This window comes from Aquarana catesbeiana, linkage group LG10, assembly GCF_042186555.1.
Source record: "Aquarana catesbeiana isolate 2022-GZ linkage group LG10, ASM4218655v1, whole genome shotgun sequence".
Classification (NCBI taxonomy): domain Eukaryota; kingdom Metazoa; phylum Chordata; class Amphibia; order Anura; family Ranidae; genus Aquarana; species Aquarana catesbeiana.
Window position 1 is genome coordinate 134,294,096 of NC_133333.1, and position 24,400 is coordinate 134,318,495.

General features: G+C 44.7%; 1 protein-coding gene across 1 annotated transcript in view; it reads right to left on the reverse strand.

Annotated features, from left to right (window-relative positions):
- Window positions 1-21,696, reverse strand: part of LOC141110907 (sulfotransferase 2B1-like) — a 138,288-nt gene extending 116,592 nt beyond the window's left edge. The window contains exon 1 of the mRNA XM_073602690.1: window positions 21,547-21,696. The gene's annotated coding sequence lies outside the window, so the exon portion shown is untranslated. The remainder of the gene's footprint in view (window positions 1-21,546) is intronic.
- Window positions 21,697-24,400: the final 2,704 nt, after the last annotated feature.

Consider the following 24,400-nt stretch of genomic DNA (forward strand, 5'->3'; position numbering starts at 1 on the left):
CTTACAGTCTCCTATGTATAAGAGAGGATACAGAATGTGTTAGAGCTTACAGTCTATTAAGGTAAGAAGGAGGATAGAGAATGCCTATGAGGGCATCAGGGAGAAGACAGAAAGTGTAATGTTCCGTACACACGGTCGGATTTTCCGACAGAAAACGTGTGATAGGACCTTGTTGTCGGAAATTCCGACCGTGTGTGGGCTCCATCACACATTTTCCATCGGATTTTCCGACACACAAAGTTTGAGAGCAGGCTATAATATTTTCCGACAACAAAATTCGTTGTCGGAATTTCCGATCGTGTGTACACAAATCCGACGCACAAAGTGCCTTGCATGCTCAGAATAAATAAAGAGATGAAAGCTATTGGCTACTGCACCGTTTATAGTCCCGACGTACGTGTTTTACGTCACCGCGTTCAGAATGATCGGATTTTCTGACAACTTTGTGTGACCGTGTGTATGCAAGACAAGTTTGAGCCAACATCCGTCGGAAAAAATCCTAGGATTTTGTTGTCAGAATGTCCGATCAACGTCTGACCGTGTGTACGGGGCATAAGAGCTTACAAACTGTTAAGGTATCGGTGAGGATACACAAGATGGGAGAATTTACAGTCTGGTAGGGTACACAGGAGCATTCAGAAAGTAGAAGAACCTACAATCTATAGGGATATAAAGCAGGGATACAGATGGTGGGACAGCTTACAATATAATAGGGTACAAGCAGGGCAGGATTGGGAATAAAAACCAGCCCTGGAAAAAATTTCATACCAGCCCCATAGCATTATTATACCAGCCCAACATCATTATGTCATTTTCTTATTCATAAAAGGGAAAACCATGCATTTTAAAGCACATTTGAAGTGTATTATATATAGATATATAGATAAGACAGATATGAAAGCACATAGGGATTAGGGATGAGCCGAACACCCCCCGGTTCGGTTCGCACAAGAACCTGCGAACGGACCGAAAATTTGCACGAACGTTAGAACCCCATTGACGTCTATGGGACTCGAACGTTCGAAATCAAGAGTGCTCATTTTAAAGGCTAATTTTCATGGTATTGTCCTAAAAAGGGTTTGGGGACCCGGGTCCTGCCCCAGGGGACATGTATCAATGCAAAAAAAACTTTTAAAAACGGCCGTTTTTTCAGGAGCAGTGATTTTAATGATGCTTAAAGTAAAAAAAAAAAAAAAAGTGAAATATTCCTTTATATATTGTACCTGGGGGGTGTCTATAGTATGCCTGTAAAGTGGCACGTGTTTCCCATGCTTAGAACAGTCCCTGCACAAAATGTCATTTTTAAAGGAATAAAAGTCATTTAAAACTGCTTGCGGCTTTAATGTAATGTCGGGTCCTGGCAATATGGATGAAAATCAGTGAGACAAACAGCATGGGTACCCCCCAGTCCATTACCAGGCCCTTTGGGTCTTGTATGGATATTAAGGGGAACCCCGCACCCAAATTAAAAAAGAAAACAGCAGTATACAGGCTCTGTACTCTGAACAGCAGTATACAGGCGGTGCAAACAAGACAGGGACTGTAGGTTTGTTGTTAAGTAGAATCTGTTTGTAATTTTGAACTGGTACATTTTTAACGTGTTTAGCTCCAGCCAAAAAAATCTATTTTAAGCTTTTTGGAAAACATAGGGAAGGGTTATCACCCCTGTGACATTTGTTTTGCTGTCTGTGCTCCTCTTCAGAAGATTTCACCTCACTTTTTGTCCCAATGACAAATGTTTTTTGAAAATTTGTTTTTTTTTGTAAAACAAGGATTGGTTATAAAGCATCAGTGGAAAGGAGAAAAGTTTTTCCCATATTAACTCTTACAGGAGAGAATTTCCCTTCCTAGTGGTAGATTTTATCTCACTTCCTGTTGTCTCCTTCCGTTTGCAAGTAGGAGTCGTTTGTAAGTTGGATGTTTGAAAGTAGGGGCCTGCCCTATATACTCAGCAGAAATTTGGGCCTTAGGTGTTGTTGTGGCCACAACACTGTAAGCCCTCACAGGGCCCTGCTGTGAAATGTTAGATCAAGAATTGTAATTACATGCCCATGTTGAACAGGGGCAGAAAAATTGGGCCTTTGGTGGTGGTGGTGCTAGTGCCACAACACTGTAAGTCCTCACTCGCTCTTGGTGGGCGCAGAAACGGGCCCTGCTGTGAAATATTAGATTAAGAATTGTAATTACATGCCCCTGTTGAACAGGGGCTGAAAAATTGGGCCTTAGGCACTGGTGCTACAACACTGCAACCCCTCACTGATACTCTATTTGGAACGCAGCCCTGCTGCAAAGTGTAGCAATAGCTCACGGTGGAGCTGCTGGTTTAAATGGGTCTGTTACCTTCACTTTGCTTCCCTCTGTTTCACTGACACCAGTCTAGGGGTTCTGTTGAGTTTACTGCTAGACGACACACGCACCAACACTGGAGTACGTTTTCAATGCTTTATTAAACAGTCAAACTTTAGGAAGTAGCAGAAAAGAGGCGGAAAAGGAAACCTTCAGGAGAAACTCAAATATCTTCTTCTAATATCTTAGCGACAAATGTCCCGCTAGATTTCAGATAATTAAGTGGAATGCGCTTCCCTTGTGGGACACACTCTTTGCTCGTCTGGATAGGCCTCTCTCACCGGTCTAGCAGCCAGCTCGCAGCACGAATCTAAAGTCTCTGCCACAGACTTACTTGGGGGGTAAATCTGCACTATCCTCTGCCACAGGATGTATCAGATCTTCTGCAGTGAACAGTCAGTCACAGTGCCTGAACCTTTAAGCCGAACCGGCAACACTATGCTGTATGGTTACTTCTTTTTTGGATACGTCCTGCAACCGAGTCACCAGGCCCCTCTATAGACCAGCACGCTGCGTGATCTCTCCAAGACGGGTCCTCCCCTGGGATCTCCTCGGCTGTCCAGCTTCGTCACACAGGACCGACAGCTCAGGACCATTCCTCGGCCCCGGTGGTAGGCCCCAGACAAGCCTCTGGACCCACCCCTGTGCCGCAGCATCGTGGGCCTCCCGATCGGAGGACCACGAGGCAGCTCCTTAACGCATACCTGTCGGCCAGGAGGGCCAGCAGGTGGCTGCAAAACGACCCTAAAACATGGCGTCTGTCCCATAAATACCCCCTTCTCAGAATGCAACTCGGAGGACCACCTCCACCGAGCTTGTCTCCGAGACAGAGGAGCATCTATACACTTCGACACGTTGCCTTTCCAACACTGACTAATGGTAACAGCGACACCCACCGGTCAGCACGGAAACACACACAACGTCAGCCAAGCTGGAACAGAAGTGAACTTTTAACCTTCTTAACACCCAATTTACTAAATTTACCTAATCTGCGGTAGATTGTAAATCTACCAGCGCTACATACTCCCCCCATTACAATAGACGTTGTCCCCAACGTCTGTCCTTAACGCAGTAACAGTAACTCTCAAGCCTGAGAGTAGCATTTGAGTTTCTCATAACTTTAGACAGTTTAAAGACATTATAACACTTATATCTATAAAAACATTATGTTCACAGCCGCGAACAAAACCACAATATACATTTTTTTTTTTCAACCTCACTAACTAACTAGCTGAAAAGCCTCCCAGCTTTGCATATGATCCGATGATCCCTGAAAAAAAACATATTTAAACACACATATATACACTACACAGCACCAGGAGTAAAGCCTCATTTAAAATGAGACTCTCTTCCTATGATCCATACCAAAATATATATATAATCTTTAGGAGTCCATCCCTGCATAAGAACTTTTCTTATCAAAGAAATCCGGCTATCAAACAGTAGTCCTTGGATTTAAATACAGAACAGGATCCGCAAATCTTGACCACGCAGATCTCTTTTGCCCTGTCACTACCTAACTAGCTAACTTCAAGGTATTAGTGTCCACAATTACCAGTAGAACCGAGGATCTGGTAGAGTCACATATTTTCCTTCGTTATCTACAGTAGTGATAAAATACACAGCATTGTCCTTTCCCGGTCTGCAGATCACCACTCTATCAGCATAGATATGCCGACCATAGTTTCAATGAACAAAGCATCCGTTAAAACGTTCATCCATTCGGACAGAACATCCAGTCTTTCTAAAGGGCTTAGGCACAGATAAGTAGTCCCAAATAGCTTCATTGTACCAAAGTTCCCGATTATCTTCAATCTCCCGCATGACGTCCTGGGGCACATAAGGAAATTCTAATCCATACTCTGCGGCCACACGCTTGTTTAACATCCTTTGCAAGGGAGCAAGTTTTGACAAAGATCTGTCTTTTCCTATACCAGGCGGTACACAGGAGTCTAATGACTTTTTCACCATAGACCCAGCCGGTGTCTGTTGCGAATCAATAACTTTTGACAAAGTCCCAGCAATAGCACTGTGCGTCTCCACACAGGGTGACGTCTTCCCAGAACTCATGGCAGTCCATTCAGGAAGGGTCATTGTGGAGGCAACATCTCCGCCTTGTGACCACAATAGCTCTTGCAACATGGTTTCGAACAAGTCATCATCCCCGGAAAGATCCGACATGGATTCTATTTCCAAGTCTCTCAATTCCTCTGCTGGCAAATACTTATTTACAGTCCCCAACAATGGCTTACCCGTTCCAGACTTAGACTCTGATAGCTCCGGCTCAGGTAACCTCTGGGGTAGGCCTCGACCACGGCCGCGAGAAGCTTTTACATAGAGGAAGGTGGGCTGAGTAGGCACCACAGGAACAGGTGTAGTGGACTCAGGAATCACAGTAGTGTCTTGATGAGATGACAGGAACAGTGTCTCTCTCCGAAACATTATCGACAGCAATAGGCGAAGTGGCGGCCCGTCGCTCTTTTTCTGTAATGGTAGCAGCTTCCACTGTAGCGATACCTGTCACTCAATCCATCCGATAGGCATGGAGTGGCATAGTAGGTGGCTCCACTGCAAACAAATACTCACCACACTGCGGACATCGGCCGAATGGACGAAGATGCACGGCCAATCCTCCACACCGATGGCAGGTCATGCCCAGTCCCTCAAAAATCTCCCGAGGTATACAGGACAAACTTCCCCTGTGGTTTCATTCGAACTCCAGTATCCGTGAGCAGAGTTCCAGATTGCACAGTATTCATCACGGTGCTTGCCGGGAACACTCTGGGTCCCACAACCGATTGCAACGCCGGAAAAGACATGGCCACACTCTAATCTTTTCAGCACGATCACGAGGCTTCTCTTCTCCTCTGGCGCCAAGCACACTACACGCGTCCCACGCGGTAGCAAGTAGGGTAACTCCTCCCACTTGTTCTTTCAGTCACGTAGCTCACGGGCCTCTTTTGGCGCCCAGCGTCTACGCACCAAAAACAAAGTCCCGCAGTTTAACCTTTCCTCTTCCTGAAAAGATTTTTTTTTCAAAGTCCAGCTCTCTCTGTAAACTCCCGGTAAAACACTCCACTGGGTTGCAATAATTGTCGGTCAACAAATCCCGGACGACGCACCCACATGTAGCAATAACTCACGGTGGAGCTGCTGGTTTAAATGGGTCTGTTACCTTCACTTTGCTTCCCTCTATTTCACCGGCACCGGTCTAGGGGTTCCGTTGAATTTACTGCTAGACGACACACGCACCAACACTGGAGTACAATGCTTTATTAAACAGTCAAACTTTAGGAAGTAGCGGGAAAGAGGCGGAAAAGGAAGCCTTCAGGAGAAACTCAAATATCTTCTTCTAATATCTTAGCGACAAATGTCCCGGTAGATTTCAGATAATTAGGTGGAATGCGCTCCCCTTGTGGGACACACTCTTTACTCGTCTGGATAGGCCTCTCTCACTGGTCTAGCAGCCAGCACGCAGCACAAATCTAAAGTCCCTGCCACAGACTTACTTGGGGGGGTAAATCTGCACTATCCTCTGCCATAGTATGTATCAGATCTTCTGCAGTGAACAGTCAGTCACAGTGCCTGAACCTTTAAGCCGAACCGGCGACATTATGCTGTATGTTTACTTCTTTTTTGGATACGTCCTGCAACCGAGCCAAAAGGCCCCTCTATAGACCAGCACGCTGCGTGATCTCTCCAATACGGGTCCTCCCCTGGGATCTCCTCGGCTGTCCAGCTTCGTCACACAGGACCGACAGCTCAGGACCATTCCTCGGCCGCGGTGGTAGGCCCCAGACAAGCCTCTGGACCCACCCCTGCGCCGCAGCATCTTGGGCCTCCCGATCGGAGGACCACGAGGCAGCTCCTTAACGCATACCTGTCGGCCAGGAGGGCCAGCAGGTGGCTGCAAAACGACCCTAAAACATGGCGTCTGTCCCATAAATACCCCCTTCCCAGAATGCAACTCGGAGGACCACCTCCACTGAGCTTGTCTCCGCGACAGAGGAGCATCTATACACTTCGACACGTTGCCTTTCCAACACTGACTAATGGTAACAGCGACACCCACCGGTCAGCATGGAAACACATACAACGTCAGCCAAGCTGGAACAGAGGCGAACTTTAAAACCTTCTTAACACCCAATTTACTAAATTTACCTAATCTGCGGTAGATTGTAAATCTACCAGCGCTACAAAAGTATTGCATCAAAAATTGTAATTACACGCCCCTGTTAAACAGGGGCTGAAAAATTTGGCCTTAGGCACTGGTGCTGGTGCCACAACACTGCAACCCCTCACAGATACTCTAGTTGGAATGCAGAAACGAGCCCTGCTAAAAAGTATTGCATCAAAAATTGTAATTACACACCCCTGTTAAACAGGGGCCGAAAAATTGGGCCTTAGGCACTGGTGGCGGCGCCCAGAACCAAAAATGTTCTTACAAGTTATCAGCATGATCATTGAGGAGGAAGAGGATAATTACTCAGGATAGTCACTCAGCATCAGCATAGGCAGTCTTTGAAGGGATCTGAGATTTCAAAAAAAAATATTCGGTTACATCAGCATCAGGTGCTTGGTAGCTGGTGGTGATCCAAGACTGATTCATTTTTATGAAGGTCAGTCGATCGACCGAGTCGGTGGACAGACGCACCCTGTGATCGGTTACAAAGCCTCCAACAGCACTGAATGTGCGTTCCAAAAGAACGCTGGATGCAGGACAGGCCAGTAGCTCAATTGCATACTGTGCAAGCTCTGGCCAGTGATCCATCCTCAAGACCTAGTAACCCAGAGGATTTTCAGTGGGAAAGGTGTCCAAGTCAGATCTTGCCCCTAGGTATTCCTGCACCATGTAAAACAGATGCTAGCGATGGTTGCTGGAACCGATCATACCTTGGGGCTGCGGACTAAAAAATTGTCTGAACGCATTAGGTCAGACGGCCACCTTCTCCACCGCTCCTTCTTTGACTGACCGAAGCCTCAGCAACACGTTGTCCAGAAACAGGAGTTTGTAACCTCACAGTCTCTGGGAATGCGTTGCACAGACCTTTCTAAAATGGCCTCCCAAAGATGTTTCATCCTCTGCTCCCTCTGCGACGGCAAGATAAGGTCCGCAACCTTACCCTTGTAACGTGGATCAAGGAGGGTTGCCAGCCAGTATTGGTCCTTCTCCTTGATACCACAAATACGAGGATCCTTCCGCAGGCTTTGCAGGATCAGGGAGGCCATGCAGCGTAGGTTTGCTGAGGCATTCGGTCTGGAGTCCTCTGGGTCACTAAGGACGACACGGTCCGCAGCCACCTCCTCCCAGCCACGTACAAGTCCATGTGTTTCTTGGGAATGATCCCTTAAAGACTGCTGCTGATGCTGAGTGCCAGGCTCCACCTCCATACTGACACAATCCTCCTCCTCCTCCTCCTCTTCCTGTGTGATCGACGGGCACGCAGGTACACTGTCTGGATAAAGGGGGCCTTGAGAGCTAAGGAAGTCCTCCTCTTCCTGCCTCTGTTCTGCCTCAAGTGCCCTGTCCATTATTCCACGCAGCATGTGCTCCAACAGGTGGACAAGGGGGACAGTGTCACTGATGCATGCATTGTCACTGCTCACCATCCTCATGGCCTCCTCAAATGGTGACAGGACAGTGCATGCATCCCTGATCATGGCCCACTGGTGTGGGGAAAAAAAACAAGCTCCCCTGACCCTGTCCTGGTGCCATAGTCGCACAGGTACTCATTGATGGCCCTCTGCTGCGTGTGCAGCCGCTGCGGCATGGCCAATGTTGAGTTCCACCTGGTGGGTATGTCAAAGATTAGGCGGTTCTTGGGCAGGTTAAACTCCTTTTGGAGGTCCGCCAGCCACGCACTGGCATTATATGAGTGATGGAAATGCACACAGACTTTCCTGGCCTGCCTCAGGACATCCTGTAAGCCCAGGTACCTGCCCAAGAACCGCTGCACCACCAAGTTAAGGACGTGAGCCAAACAGGGCACATGGGTCATTTGTCCCTGTCGGAGAGCAGAGAGGAAGTTGGTGCCATTGTCGCAAACCACCATTCCTGCCTTAAGTTGGCGTGGCGTCAACCACCTCTGCCCCTGCCGAGCTGACAGAACCTCTGCCCCAGTGTGGCTCCTATCCCCAAAGCACACCAGCTCAAGCACCGCATGGCATCTTTTGGCTACTTGCGTAGCCCCTTGAACGCCTACGGAGCACCGCTGGTTCCGAGGACAAAGCACAGGAAGAGGCCATGGAGGAAGAAGAAGAGGAGTGGGTGGAAAAGAGAGGTGTGTCACAATCATTAGTAGTGGCATTTTGGAGGCGTGGTGGCAGAACAACCTCCAACATTACTGCACCTTGTCCTGCATCCTTCCCAGCTGCCAGCAGAGTCACCCAATGCGCGGTGAAACTTAGGTAACATCCCTGTCCATGCCTGCTGGATCATGAGTCAGCGGTAATATGCACCTTACCGCTGACCGCGCTGTCCAGCGAGGCATGGACATTGCCTTCCACGTGCTGCTAGAGAGCCGGAATCACCTTCCGTGAGAAAAAGTGGCGTTTGCGTACCTGCCACTGAGGAACCACACATTCCACAAACTCACGGAAGGGGCAGAGTCTACCAACTGAAAAGGCAGCAGTTGAAGTGCTAGCAATTTTGCCAAGCTAGCATTAAACCGCTGGGCATGTGGATGACTGGGAGTGAACTTCTTTCGGCGGTGCAGCAGCTGGGGCAGGGAAATTTGCCTGGTACAATCTGACGTCAGTGTACCAAAAGCAGATTGCCCACAAGTACTTGGCTGTGACACACCTAATTCTACACTTTCATTCCTCTCAGTTCAGGTCTCAGAGAGGACTGAAGGTATAGTGGGATTAGAGATCTCAGCTGATGAGGAGCAAGGAGAGGTCCTCTTTGTTCTTTGGTGTGGGTCTTTTAGATACGCTTGCCAACGAACTGCATGGCATGTCAACATATGTCTGGTCAAGCATGTGGTACCCAAGTGGGAAGATGTTTTGTCCATGCGAGATACGCTTGAGACATATGTTGCAAATAGCAGCGGTGCGATGTGATGCACTCGTCTCAAAAAAGGCTCACACCAAAGAACTTTTTGAATAACGCGCAGAGACTGCAGCGCCCTGCACATGCGGAGCTTTAGGGTGTGATGCAGTCAGTGTGCTGCCCTTAGGCTGGCCCCTGGAGGGCATCCTGCCTCGTTGGTGATGTGCCTCCTCCTCCTCCCTCCTATCAGGCACCCACGTTGAGTCAGTGACCTCATCATCCCCTCCCTCCTCATCACTGGAGCAAACCTGGCAGTATGCTGCAGCAGGGGGAGCATGACTGCCAGATTGCTGTCCTTCTTGGGCACACCCTCTGTCCGTGCTCACATTACTGCCTTCATCTAGCTCAGTATCATCATCAGAGCCTTCCAAACGCTGGGCATCCTCCTGGAGCATGTCCCCAACACTGTGGTCAAACAGTTCGAGGGACTCCTCAGGAGGACATGGTGGGGCTAGGGAAGGAGTCACTGATGCCATTGAGCCGAGGGAAGAGGCCGCGTTGGCAGCTGCTTTGCCAGACAAAGTACCCTGAGCATGGGTGAGAGAGGATGAGGAGGGCTTGGTCATCCACTCGACCAAGTCTTCCTCATGTTGCGGCTCAACGCGGCCAGCTGCCGAAAAAAAAGGCCAAGCGTGTCCCACAGCCACGTGCTGATGAGGATGCACCGTCTCCACGACCAGCACTGTTGCCTCTAGACACAGAGCCTGCTTGCCCTCTTTTATTGGCTTGTGACCGTCTGCCTCTCCTTGTTGGCCTTTCAGACATACTAATGGCCTGTAGCTGCACTAAACTGGGATATATATATATATATATATATATATATATATATATATATATATATACTGATACTGCAGCTAGCAAAATCAACTGCCTGCCTGTAGTATTAAAACACCACCAACCTTCTACAGGTAGCTTTAGCTGAACACTGTGCAGAGCTCGCAAAAAACTAACTTGTAACTTATTTAGCTGCCTGCGGTAGTGATAGGATCAGGAAAACACCACCAACCTTCTACAGGTAGCTTTAGGTGAACACTGTGCAGAGCTCGCAAAAAACGAACTTGTAGCTTATTTAGCTGCCTGCGGTAGTGATAGGATCAGGAAAACACCACCAACCTTCTACAGGTAGCTTTAGGTGAACACTGTGCAGAGCTCGCACTACACTAACTTCTAGTTTTAGCTGAACACTGTGAGGAGGACGCACTACACTAACTTGTATCTTTAGCTGAACACTGTGCAGAGGTCGCACTACACTAACTTGTAGTTTTAGCTGAACACTGTGAGGAGGACGCACTACACCAACTTGTAGCTTTAGCTGAACACTGTGAGGAGGACGCACTACCCTAACTTTTAGTTTTAGTTGAACACTGTGCAGAGGTCGCACTACACTAACTTGTAGTTTTAGCTGAACACTGTGAGGAGGACGCATTACACTAACTTGTAGCTTTAGCTGAACACTGTGAAGAGGTCGCACTACACTAACTTGTAGTTTTAGCTGAACACTGTGAGGAGGACGCACAACACTAACTTGTAGCTTTAGCTGAACACTGTGCAGAGGTCGCACTACACTAACTTGTAGTTTTAGCTGAACACTGTGAGGAGGACGCACTACACTAACTTGTAGCTTTAGCTGAACACTGTGCAGAGGTCGCACTACACTAACTTGTAGTTTTAGCTGAAACACACGCAACAAACCAAGTTTAGCGCTGTCCCCACTATACCTATTCCAACCGTAAACAGTCTGTATGTATATTCCTCGCTTAAGGTGTTGCAGCTCTCCCAATAGTCCACTGGGTGATAGACATGATTCTGAAAATATATAAAAACAAGAGAGAGCGCACACCAGCCCTAGTGTGTTATCGTTTAATAGATGAAGGTAAGTGTATAAAAAACGAGGGTTGCACTCACAAACATCCAGCGTTAAATGGCATAAACAGCTCCATAATAGCCTCCTCTCCTGGTCTGTAGGGATCAGTTAGCTCACAGCAACTAGCAGCGTGGTAAAGTATTCCAGTAAGCACAGACCGCCTGCTTGCTTGTAACACACACCGCCCAAAGCACTCGCACGGACCAGCCGGCACTGTCTGACGTCACTCGTGGCCAGGGAGGGGATGCACAGTGATGCAGCTGACTCCTCTCGTAAGCTTCATGCAATTGCTAGGACAACATGTTTCGGAGGCGTGGCCTCCTTCTTCGGGTAACACCCTCATCTCCTCTAGTGATAATATATGCTCAAACCCCCCACCCCTCCTATCTATGAACCAATGACATCATAACAGACCAGGAGCACGGAGTACACAGCAAGAGGTATCTACAAGACGGAGGGGGTTATATAGCAACAGCATCCTAAAATGGTGTTTAGTACAAATAAACATAGAGAATTAGCACTATCTTTATTGTAAATCTAAATAAAAAGAATTCTTGTCATATGTAATTAAAACTTATTAAAAAGTACTTATGTGAACAGTACTATAAAATATACTATAAAATATACACTGTATATTAGTTAATATCATCAACAACAGAAAATCATGATGCAAGGGCATAATCATACATATCAAAATACATGAATAAATGATATATAATATATACATAATACAACATCATATCAATAAAGATGCAAGACGTCATGGCATATCCAATGTAGAAATTAATTGTATTATATTATATGGTTTTTCGGTGGTGAAGAAATAAAGTTATATTAAGCTATAAAGTATATGGTGGGGTCCCATACTAAAATGGACCCCTATCTGATAAAATTATAATCTGATTCATACAAAACGAAAGTCTAAAACTAAAATAATGAATATGGAGGATTTATAAAGTGAATAAGTATTCAGGGCAGCACAGTGGTGTAGTGGGTAGCACTCTCAACCGGCAGCATAAAGGGTCACAGGTTCAACTCCCATCCACAACACCACCCCAATGAAAGGCCAAACAATGTCAAACAGAATATACAGAATTACATCTATAACATAATATGAGAGTACCTATTTCAAGCTCTTCGTTTAACCCTTCTGTTGCCATAAGGTTTAGAGTGAAAATCCAATAGGATTCACGTTTGCATAAACGAGCAAAACGTTCACCTTCCGGGATAGACATAGGTATGGATTCTATACCAAAAAGTTCCAACCCTGTAGTGCTGCCATCGTGTTTATGCTTAAAGTGACGTGGCACACTATGCTTCTCAACCATTTTTTCTATGAACCTACGGTGTTCACCAAAGCGGGTCCTCATCGCACGCACCGTTCTACCTACATCGAGGTAACCACATGGGCACCTCAACCCATAGATAACAAACTGGGTATTGCAACATATAAATTGTTTAATGTAGAAGGTACGGCCATCTTTACAACTAAATGACTTCTGGCCATGAGAGATAAATTTACACGCTTTGCATTTAATGCCTTTACATCTATAACATCCAGTAATGTTAAAGAATTGAGGGATGTTTTGCATTTTCAAGCTTTGTTTGTCTTTAAGGCGACTGGGGGCAATTAAACTTTTCACATTTTCCGCACGTCGGAATACTACCCGAGGTTTATTGGGAAGGATTTTTCCAAGTGTATTGTCCTGCCCCAAAATTGGCCAGTGCTTTTGGACAGCTCTTTTTATAGCCCAGTGCTGATCATTGAATGTTGTAATAAAGAGAATGTCATGTTGTTCTTTTGCAGACGTAGTTATAATCTTGTTCTGGATGCCTTCTCTATATATGTGATGATCTGCATATCCTTTTTCCAAAAACTTTTTTGACAATATGGTTGCCTGATCATCATAATCTTTGGTGCTACTACAATTGCTGCGTAGCCTACAGAACTGACTGTAGGGTATGTTATCTTTCCATTTAGGGTGGTGGCAACTCCTCTGATGCAAATAGGAGTTGCCAGCAGTTTCCTTGAAGTGGGTTTTGGATGTGATGTTGCCATCTCCATCACTACCCAGTTCAAGGTCCAAGAATACCAGGGAATGAGCGTCTAGTACATGGGTAAATTGGATACCAAACATATTGTTATTACAATATGAGACAAATTTGTCAATAATATCAGGTGGTCCATCCCAAATAATCAGTATATCATCGATATACCTCCCATAGTATACCAGATGTTTGGCAAATGGATTGTGCTGCCAAATGCAGGATTTTTCCCAATACCCCATGAACAGATTTGCATAACATGGTGCAAAATGTGCAGCCATAGCTGTGCCAGCTATCTGACTATAAAATTTTCCCTGGAAAGAGAAATAATTCCTCTCCAAGGCAAACTTAATGCAATTGCAGATGAATTTGGATTGATTGGGGTTCATATAATCTGCTTCGGATAGGAAGTATTCGACTGTTCTTAGACCACCCTCATGGGGGATTGACGTGTAGAGTGAACTCACATCCAAGGATAACCATAAGTACCCTGGCTCCCATTTGTATTGCTTTAAGGTGTCCAAGACATGTGCAGAATCCTTTATGTATGCAGGAAGGGAAATAACAAGAGGTTGGAGGAAAGCATCCACATATTGAGAAACTCGACTAGTAATGCCATCCATACTGGCCACTATCAGTCTACCAGGTGGGCATACTGGGCCCTTATGGACCTTTGGAGTGTGGTAGAAATATGGCATCTTGAAATAATTCATTAGGAAGAATTGTTTCTCTGATTTTTGTATTAGACCCTAGGCAAAGGCTGGATTCTTCATTTCCGTTAGTTCCACTTTGTATTCTGGTAGGGGATCATTTTGCAGTATTTCATATGTAGCATTATCAGATAGGAGCCTATATGCTTCCTTGAGATATTTCACTCTATCCTGAATAACAATACCTCCTCCTTTGTCCGCTGTGCGAATTACCAGATCATGATTCTCTTTAAATGCAAGTAGAGCGTCTTTTTCTTGCTTGGAGAGATTATGCATATTTACTTTTCCATGTGGTGACTCACAGAGTTTTCTAAAGTCTGCATACACCATGGCGTAGAAAGTTTTGATGTATTCATTTTTAACATGGTGCGGATAAAACGTGGACTTCGGATGAAATGTGGACTGTATAATCCCATTGGAAAAATGTGTCGATATAGGGATCTCCATCTCTGATCCTCCCTCTAGAAGTAGTTCTTCAAGAATATTAATTGCCTCTTCATCAATATTATTGCTCATACTCTGGTCACAGCTTTCTTCTAACTGAGGTGTATATTCTTTCTGGGTGCTGTTTGGTGATATATTGACTATATTGGCTACATTCTCACTAATCTTCGTGTCCTTGGCGACTTTTAGACCGTAGAATCGCTTCACTGTAATATCACGGATGTACTTGTGTAAATCTTTAAACAGTTCAAATAAGTTAGCATTACTGCTTGGGGCAAAATTCAGGCCTTTCTGCAAAAGACTAATCTCACTCTCTACCAGTGGGTGTGATGATAGATTGAAGATTTTCACCGTGGATTTTAGTTCTCTATCTTTCCCCTCTTTGATAATCTTGCTTTTTCTCCCTCCTGCCCCTCCTCTGTTTCCTCTTCTTCTTCTATTTTTCTTTTTTCGGGGAGAGGAGGGGGAAGCACTAAAAAATTATTAGCCATATTACTAATCAGTTCTATCGTACCATCTGTGCCTCTTGGTGGTACTTGGGTAAGATGACTATTACTGGCAGTACCCGCTAGTGGTGTGCTTATGTCCACAGTGTTGTCCAACTGATTGGGTGACCTCAGAACATCGAATGGATTAGAGGTCGGAATGTTAATACTGTAACTGTCCTCCTTAGACCCTTGATGTAATGGGACCGGGAGGGCATTTTGTACAGATGAAGGCAACTGGGGATTGTTGTCGCCCTGTACAGGTCTTATATTTTTCTCCTGGTTGTCCCGGGTAGCAACAGAGTTAATTGCTTTATTGTTGCGATTCTCCCCATTATTTTTATTTGCATACTCATATTTGCCTTTCGTTGTATGTCTACTTCTTTTGTCATTGTGTTGAACCCAATTACCACTATTTTTATGCCCATTCGATGGTGCCTTTGATGTAGAACATGACGAGTTATTTTTATTTTGAGGTATGGATTGTTGTGGCCCAGAGGAACTGGGTCTATTTGGATGGCTGGTGTCATGGGAGTTATGGCTATTTTGATTGGACTTCCTGGAGTCCTTTCCCTGAGAACTGTTACTATATTTTCCTTGCCTCTGTGAAGAATGGTTTTGTGTTTTGAATAAATTTTCTTAGTTTCTTTCTGGGGACCCCCCCTATGGTGCGATTGCTGACGAGGACGGTTCTGTTTTTTTGTTGTTGTTGTCTTTGTGAATGATGGATCCTGCATACCGTCCATGTGTACCTGTGAGTCTGCATCCATGTGTGTTTTGAACCGAGCTTTACCCCACTGAAAAATTGTTCCTTTTTCATAATCTGCTATATCCCTAGCAAACTTGTTTCTTTTGTTTGCAATAAGATTATCCTCAAAGGTGGCCCTCTTGGCATTAAGGAGGTCCCTGCATCTTTGATAACTGGGGACTTGTTGATATTTCTCAAGAGATGTTAGTATTTCACTTAATTTATTTTGACTGGTGATTAACATTCTATCTCTCTGCATGCATATGATTTCCATCCACTGTGCAGTGCACAATGTGGAAACTTTATCCCAGGTACTCTGTAAATCTGGTTCAAGAAAGCCACATCTTTGCTTGTTATGTAGCCCCCATATGACAAGAATTCTTTTTATTTAGATTTACATTAAAGATAGTGCTAATTCTCTATGTTTATTTGTACTAAACACCATTTTAGGATGCTGTTGCTATATAACCCCCTCCGTCTTGTAGATACCTCTTGCTGTGTACTCCGTGCTCCTGGTCTGTTATGATGCCATTGGTTCATAGATAGGAGGGGCGGGGGGTTTGAGCATATATTATCACTAGAGGAGATGAGGGCGTTACCTGAAGAAGGAGGCCACGCCTCCGAAACATGTTGTCCTAGCAATTGCATGAAGCTTACGAGAGGAGTCAGCTGCATCACTGTGCATCCCCTCCCTGGCCACGAGTGACGTCAGGCAGCGCCAGCTGGTCTGTGCGAGTGCTTTGGGCGGTGTGTGTTACAAGCAAGCAGGCGGTCTGTGCTTACTGGAATACTTTACCACGCTGCTAGTTGCTGTGAGCTAACTGATCCCTACAGACCAGGAGAGGAGGCTATTATGGAGCTGTTTATGCCATTTAACGCTGGATGTTTGTGAGTGCAACCCTTGTTTTTTATACACTTACCTTCATCTATTAAATGATAACACACTAGGGCTGGCGTGCGCTCTCTCTTGTTTTTATATAGTTTTAGCTGAACACTGTGAGGAGGACGCACTACACTAACTTGTAGCTTTAGCTGAACACTGTGCATAGGTCGCACTACACTAACTTCTAGTTTTAGCTGAACACTGTGAGGAGGACGCACTACACTAACTTGTATCTTTAGCTGAACACTGTGCAGAGGTCGCACTACACTAACTTGTAGTTTTAGCTGAACACTGTGAGGAGGACGCACTACACCAACTTGTAGCTTTAGCTGAACACTGTGAGGAGGACGCACTACCCTAACTTTTAGTTTTAGTTGAACACTGTGCAGAGGTCGCACTACACTAACTTGTAGTTTTAGCTGAACACTGTGAGGAGGACGCATTACACTAACTTGTAGCTTTAGCTGAACACTGTGAAGAGGTCGCACTACACTAACTTGTAGTTTTAGCTGAACACTGTGAGGAGGACGCACTACACCAACTTGTAGCTTTAGCTGAACACTGTGCAGAGGTCGCACTACACTAACTTGTAGTTTTAGCTGAACACTGTGAGGAGGACGCACTACACCAGCTTGTAGCTTTAGCTGAACACTGTGAGGAGGACGCACTACCCTAGCTTGTAGTTTTAGTTGAACACTGTGCAGAGGTCGCACTACACTAACTTGTAGTTTTAGCTGAACACTGTGAGGAGGACACACTACACCAACTTGTAGCTTTAGCTGAACACTGTGAAGAGGTCATACTAAACTAACTTGTAGCTTTAGCTGAACACTGTGAGGAGGACGCACTACACTAACTTGTAGATTTAGCTGAACACTGTAAAAGAGGACGCACTACACTAACTGTAAATAGTCTAGCTGCCTGACTGTGGTACTAATAGGATCAAAAGAACACCAGCAATTTTCTTCAGGTAGCTGTAAATACTGTAACAAGACAAGCCTGCCTGTCAGTAGGAAGATAACAGGAACGGATCTAGCTAAACTGAATACAGTGTATATATATATATATATATATGCAACACCTGGGATGCATATATATACACAATACACTGTAAGTGCAGCTAACTAACTGACTGTCCTGCCTAATCTAGCTAACTCAAATGAAATGACACTGTCTCTCTCGCTATCTCTCAGCACGCCGGAACACACTACACAGGGCCGCCATGCAGGCGGCCTTATATAGTGTGGGGCGTGTTCTAAACCCCTGAGCCATAATTGGCCAAAGCCACCCTGGCTTTGGCCAATTACAGCTCTCTCTACTGACGGCGCTGTGATTGGCCAAGCATGCGAGTCATAGTGCATGCTTGGCTAATCATCAGCCAGCAATGCACTGCGATGCTGCAGTGAATTATGGGCCGTGATGCGCTACACGAATTTGGCGCGAACGGCCCATATCGTTCGCAATTCGGCGAACGATCAAACAGCCGATGTTAGAGTCGAACATGGGTTTGACTCAAACGCGAAGCTCATCCCTAATAGGGATATATATATAAATTATATATATCTATATATATAGATATATATATATATCTATATATATATATCACATATATGTATATGTGTAATATATATATATATATATATATATATATATATATATATATATATATATATATAATATATCAGTGCCCCCTTACATTATTGTATTCACTCCCCCTTACATCAGTGACCCCCCCCGACTGGTTTGGCGGCACTGATGCTGAACACTTCTCAGGTGCAAGAGATCAATGCATCAAATGCAGCCTCATCAGTGCCCAACCTACCAGTGCCCATCACATGCAACCTACCAGTTCCCACCAAATGTAGCCTTATCAGTGCCCACCAAATGTAGCCTTATCAGTGCCCACCAAATGCAGCCTACCAGGGCAGTGCCCACCAAATGCAACCTACCAGGGCAGTGCCCACCAAATGCAACCTACCAGTGCAGTGCACACTAAATGCAGCCCACCAAATGCAGCCCACCTGTGCAGTGCCCACCTAATGCAGCCCATCTGTGCAGTGCCCAGCAAATGCAGCCCACCTGCGCAGTGCCCACCTAATGCAGCCCACCTGTGCAGTGCCCACCTAATGCATCCTACCTGTGCAGTGCCTACCTCATGCAGCCCATATGTGCAGCGCCTACCTCATGCAGCCCATATGTGCAGTGCCCACCTCATGCAGCCCACCTGCGCAGTGCCCAACAAATGCAGTCCACCTGCTCAGTGCCCAGCAAATGTAGCCCATCTGTGCAGTTCCCACCAAATGTAGCCTTATCAGTGCCCACCAAATGCAACCTACCAGGGCAGTGCCCACCAAATGCAACCTACCAGTGCAGTGCCCACTAAATGCAGCCCACCTCATGCAGCCCACCTGTCCAGTGCCCACCTAATGCAGCCTACCTGTGCAGTACCCACCTCATGCAGCCTACCTCATGCAGCAGACCTGTGCAGTGCCCACCTCTTGCAGCCCACCTGTGCAGTGCCCACCTCATGTAGTCCACCTCATGCAGCCCACCTGTCCAGTATCCACCTCTTGCAGCCCACATGTCCAGTGCCCACCTAATGCAGCCTACCTGTGCAATGCCAACCTAATGCAGCCCATCTGTGCAGTGCACACCTCATGCAGCCTACCTAATGCAGCCCACCTGTGCAGTGCCCACCTCATGCAGCCTACCTGTCCAGTGCCCACCTAATGCAGCCTACCTTTGCAGTGCCCACCTCATGCATCCCACCTGTCCAGTGCCCACCTCATGCAGTCTACCTGTGTAGTGCCCACCTCATGCAGCCCACCTGTCCAGTGCCCACCTCATGCAGCCCAGCTCATGCAGCCCACCTGTCCTGTGCCAACCTCATGCAGCCCACCTGTCCTGTGCCAACCTCATGTAGCCCACCTGTCCAGTGCCCACCTCATTCAGTCTACCTGTGTAGTGCCCACCTCATGCAGCCCACCTGTGCAGTGCCCACCTCATGAAGCCCACATGTGCAGTGCCCACCTCATGCAGCCCACCTGTCCAGTGCCCACCTCATGCAGCCCACCTGTCCAGTGCCCACCTAATTCAGCCTAACTGTGCAATGCCAACCTAATGCAGCCCACCTGTGCAGTGCCCACCAGTACCTGGTTCACGATCTCCTCATTAAACTTGGATTTCAATTGCCCACTCGGGTGGCCGCTGTAAGGAAGTCCTGCCTCCTGTGACACACGTCACATTGATTCAATGCCCCATTGGATCATTTTTCTGTCAGTCACAGAAGCCGGTCTAGAAAGCAGGACTTTCTTACAGTGCAGCCAAACAGTTCAGACACAGCGGGAGTCGGAAGAACACCGCTGTGTGTGTGGCAAACACGAGGAAGAGGAAGGGCAGGACAGCACATAAGCTTCAGCGACCAGCCGCAGTGCAGCCACACAGGATCGGCCCTGCTTGAGCCACAGCTCAAAGCGGCCCCAGGACAGGCGGCCTACCAGGAAATTTTCTGGTATCCCGGTAGGCCAGTCTGGCCCTGGAAGAATACTGAAGTTGGGACAGTTTACAATCTATAACAGTATAAGGGAAAGATAAAAAAAAGTGGGAGATCTTGCAATCTATTAGGGTAAAAGAAAGTATGCAAAAGGTAAATGAGCTTACAATTTATTAGGTTGATCTGGATTCACTGTAAACATCTGTATCTGATAAACATTTTAAATATGCGGGCAAAACGATTCTAGATCAAATCAAATCTAGCTCTAGATTCAAATGTCAGAACAATAAACTTAAAAAAATACACACAGTAACTATTAAAACACTTCTCCCCCCTCTCTTCTGGAGTGGGCCCAGATTCTCAATGACATCATGGTGATGGAGACCTTGGTGGCAGAGGATAGTACGGAGTTCCGTCACTTGTTATGCAATAACATGTTTGATTATTTTGGCCCCCAGTACCTTTAGAGCTTCTCCGGAGTACTCAATATTTTTGAACCTATGATAACCCTGTGTTTTGAGCTGACCATGTCTGGATTTCCCTGATGTCCACAATTTCCCTCTTTTGTTCTCCCTCTTATGTTATCCTAGTTACTGTTGTTGATAACGTTCTCTTGTTTCCTTTCTGAGGCCAGGGCCCTTCTATATTTTGTAGAGGCCCTTTAATTGCCAGTAACATTTTGTTGCTTCTACTCACACTGTTTCAGAACATTTTTTTGTAGATGTTTTTTTAAATTTTTTGTGTCTGTTGTAGTACTTATTATACATTAGACAATTTTTTTGTCTTTCCTGAATAAAAACTTATTTGACAGAAAATAACGTGATTTGGGCTGCATGGACACCAAAATAAAGCCTTCTTCTCCTTCAAAAAATATGTTATGTTAACAGAATAAACCTTTTTGCAGAAATCTTTTTTTCAGTTTGTTGTAATTTTAGAGGCCCTTTATAATGGTTAACACAATAAGGGTCCATGCACACTGGCTAAAAAACCACCCTTTCTGCCAAGATAACTGGAATTTTTTTTAAGGCTAGTGTGCATGGACCCTGTTTTACATTTAGTCTAACTTTGTAATGATCCCCTAGTCATCTTGTCTAGCTATTCTATGATTTATATTATATATAATATGGAATAGAATGGTGCATCAACTGCAATGTAAAACAGTCAAACGTAAAGGAATAAAAATAGCAAAACAGGCAAAACACATAAAAAAAAACTACTACTACCCATGTAGTAAAGAGTTTTTCCTTTTTTTTTCCTTTTCTGTCAAGGTTTAGGATAAAATAAATCGTCAGTGAAAAAGACAAGCAGCATGTATTTATAAAATGGGGACTCAATAAGCTAAGCAAAATAAATTTAGGTGCATTATATTCAGGCAGTTTTTCAAGGATCTAAGAGACGTAATGCTTTCATAACTGATATTTCCAATTACCAAAACAGTAAACTTTTGCATAGTTTACAGAATCTCTTCATTCTTACCTTGACAGTAAGCAAGCTCACACAGGTAAGGATCCCAGTTAACAATGAGGCACGGAAAAGTTAAAGACTGAAGGCAGAGCTAGTTAATATATTGACAGAACAATGTGTGTGAGAAGACTTTGAATGAATGCCAAGGTTTTATGACATGAGAGAAAAAACTCAAGGACATGGCCCTCTCACTGGTAGTCTTGAGTAAGAAACAAGACACACCTTTCCAGCTTTTTTTATCTGCTAAATACAGCATTACACAGTTATCAGTTTCACAATGTTTACAGAAAGAATCTCCACCACAGCAAATACTGATCTCTTGGTTAACCCTATATGGTAAACGTTCCGCGCTACCCCCAGTGGTGATAAAACAATGTGAAAAACAAGTTTGTGAAAATCTGTTTAAAAATTAATACATGAAAACACAAAAAATACAAGTATGTGAAACACTAATAGTCCCGGGTGTTGCAACTTAAAACCTTGAACATGAGGTTTCCACAATATAAAAGAAAAATTCAGTGCGCTACCCAAATTTGAACAAAATTAATATTGTGAATGTAGGTGGATATAAATGTATAGTTCATATAGGGACTGGTTGGTATCATAAACCGGAGGTGCAATTCCTCATTATAAGCAATGTTATCTTCATTAAATCTTCTCTGTATCTTCTAAGCCAGTGTAAAAATATAGGAAAAAGGGGGCTGCTTATCAAAATTGATGGATCCCTATTACAGAGATCGTGCGGGCTTGAACAGATTCACTTCGGTGTCAGGAACAGCTGATCTTTGAGTAGAGACGGAGTTCCTTCCACGTCAGACAGTTCAAATTTCAGAGGCGGCAATCAGGAACGATCTCCTCTACTCACTGCTCCGGCAAGACCGCTCATAGCAAGGGATGGTGTATTTTAAAAGAAAAAAAGGCGCTTCATTGTGCAGTAGTTTTAAAATGCTTTAATCCATGAATGGACAACTGACATCCAAAGCATTGACAGGGCAAACACAGTTGCAATTAAAAAACACAGCCGAGGCCAAAGCCGATCAGCTGAGAGAGTGGTGACGTCAGGTCCTCTGGCTCGGCCCAACGCTGCGTTTCTCCTAAACAGGCATTGACTGGGAGAGGAGGCTAGGGCCAGACGTCACCCACAACATCTTAAATACCTTAACAAACCACTGACACCGGAAATAAGTTTGAGATCATCTCCTGCACAACTCACTATGTGCGTGGACATGAAACCAACAATTTCCTTTGTCAGCAACAAAAATTATTATGTACTAGCCAAAGCACATCACAGATAACACATATGATGTCATTAAAAAAAAAAAAAAAGAAAAAAAGAAATTTTTATTACAACCAAAAAGATATATTCCAAGTCTTATTGCTAAAATATAGCGAAATTGACAGTTTCCAATAAAATATTCGCTATCTAAAAGTCGCTTCTCTAGGAAATATGTAAATCTGACATTTAACATGTGAACAGAAATTTAAAAATGTAAAAATATAAAAATTGTTATTGCTTTATTAAAAGGAAAAAAGGGGAGGAAAATTCCTTGACACATAACTACCGTATGTTTTATAGCCATCAAAAAAGGCATGCTAAAAATAGGAACAACACATAGACATATGTCCTACATAATTACACTGGAAATCTAACATTTACAATGCAAACAAGAATTAATAATGTAGTTTCTTTATTAAAAAGGAAAGAAAGGGGGAAATAATTTCTTGACACATAACTATGTGTTATAACTGTCCAAAAAGACATGTTAAAAATAGGTACATAGATATGTGTCCTACATATTTAAACTCGATATATGGAAGGTGGAATGCTGAAAATTGATTATGAGTAGTATACTGGAGGATAGTGGCAGTGTCAGCAGCCCCAATAGAATATATGTGAAAAAATACTTTTAAATTGATATCCACATATATTCCTTAGCTGTTATTTATATAGCAGTTTATATTCCACTCAATGTTAAGGCCCCAGGGGCTGTAACACTGCATATCAAATATCCATCAAGTTTCTCTACGCGAAATGTGACATTTTAAATTGTTTCCCCTCCAATGAGGGGTAAATTTCTCGATGGCAATAAATTTTAGGAGGGAAGGGTCTCAGTTGTAAAATTGAGGAAAATGCCAAGAAACACTATGTCTGATGAATCCCCACCTAATATTAGATAAGTGTTTGTCTATTCTAATCTTAAGAGCACGGGTGGTCCTACCAATATACTGGAAACCACATGGACAAGTAAGGAGGTATATTACACCTATAGTTCCACATGTGATGAAATCCTTAATATGGTAGGTCTTAGAAGTAACCAACGATGTAAAGGTAAAACTTTTCAGGGTTTGTGACGATCTACAAACTGCACATCCCTTACAAGGAAAGAAGCCTTTCAAATGGCCAAACATTTGTACCTTAGGGGGAGGGTCAATGACACTGGGTGCCAAAAGGTCCTTTAGGTTTTGATTTCTCCTATACAGAACTTTAGGATGATCAGGGAGCTCAGGGCCCAGAACCTTATCACACTTTAGAACCTGCCAGTGTTTCTGAATTATTTTGTTTACCCACCAAAAATGAGATGAGAAAGTGTTCAAAAAAGACCATTCCAAATCATTCTTGGTTTGGTCACTGTTTTTAATCTTAGGCACCAGCAAGTTAGATCTGTCCCTACAAGCAACCTAAGAGGCGCTCAGTGCATGAAACTGTAATGTAATGTCCCTGCTTGCAGAGAGGAGCTGCCAGAACTCGGAGCTGATGTCGGGGATGGGTGGGACCGAAAAGCTAGCCTATCAAACACAAGCCAACGGGATAGGGCTGGGTGGGCCGCTCCGTGTATGTGGCTCCGCCCCTTTCTATCAGCTATCA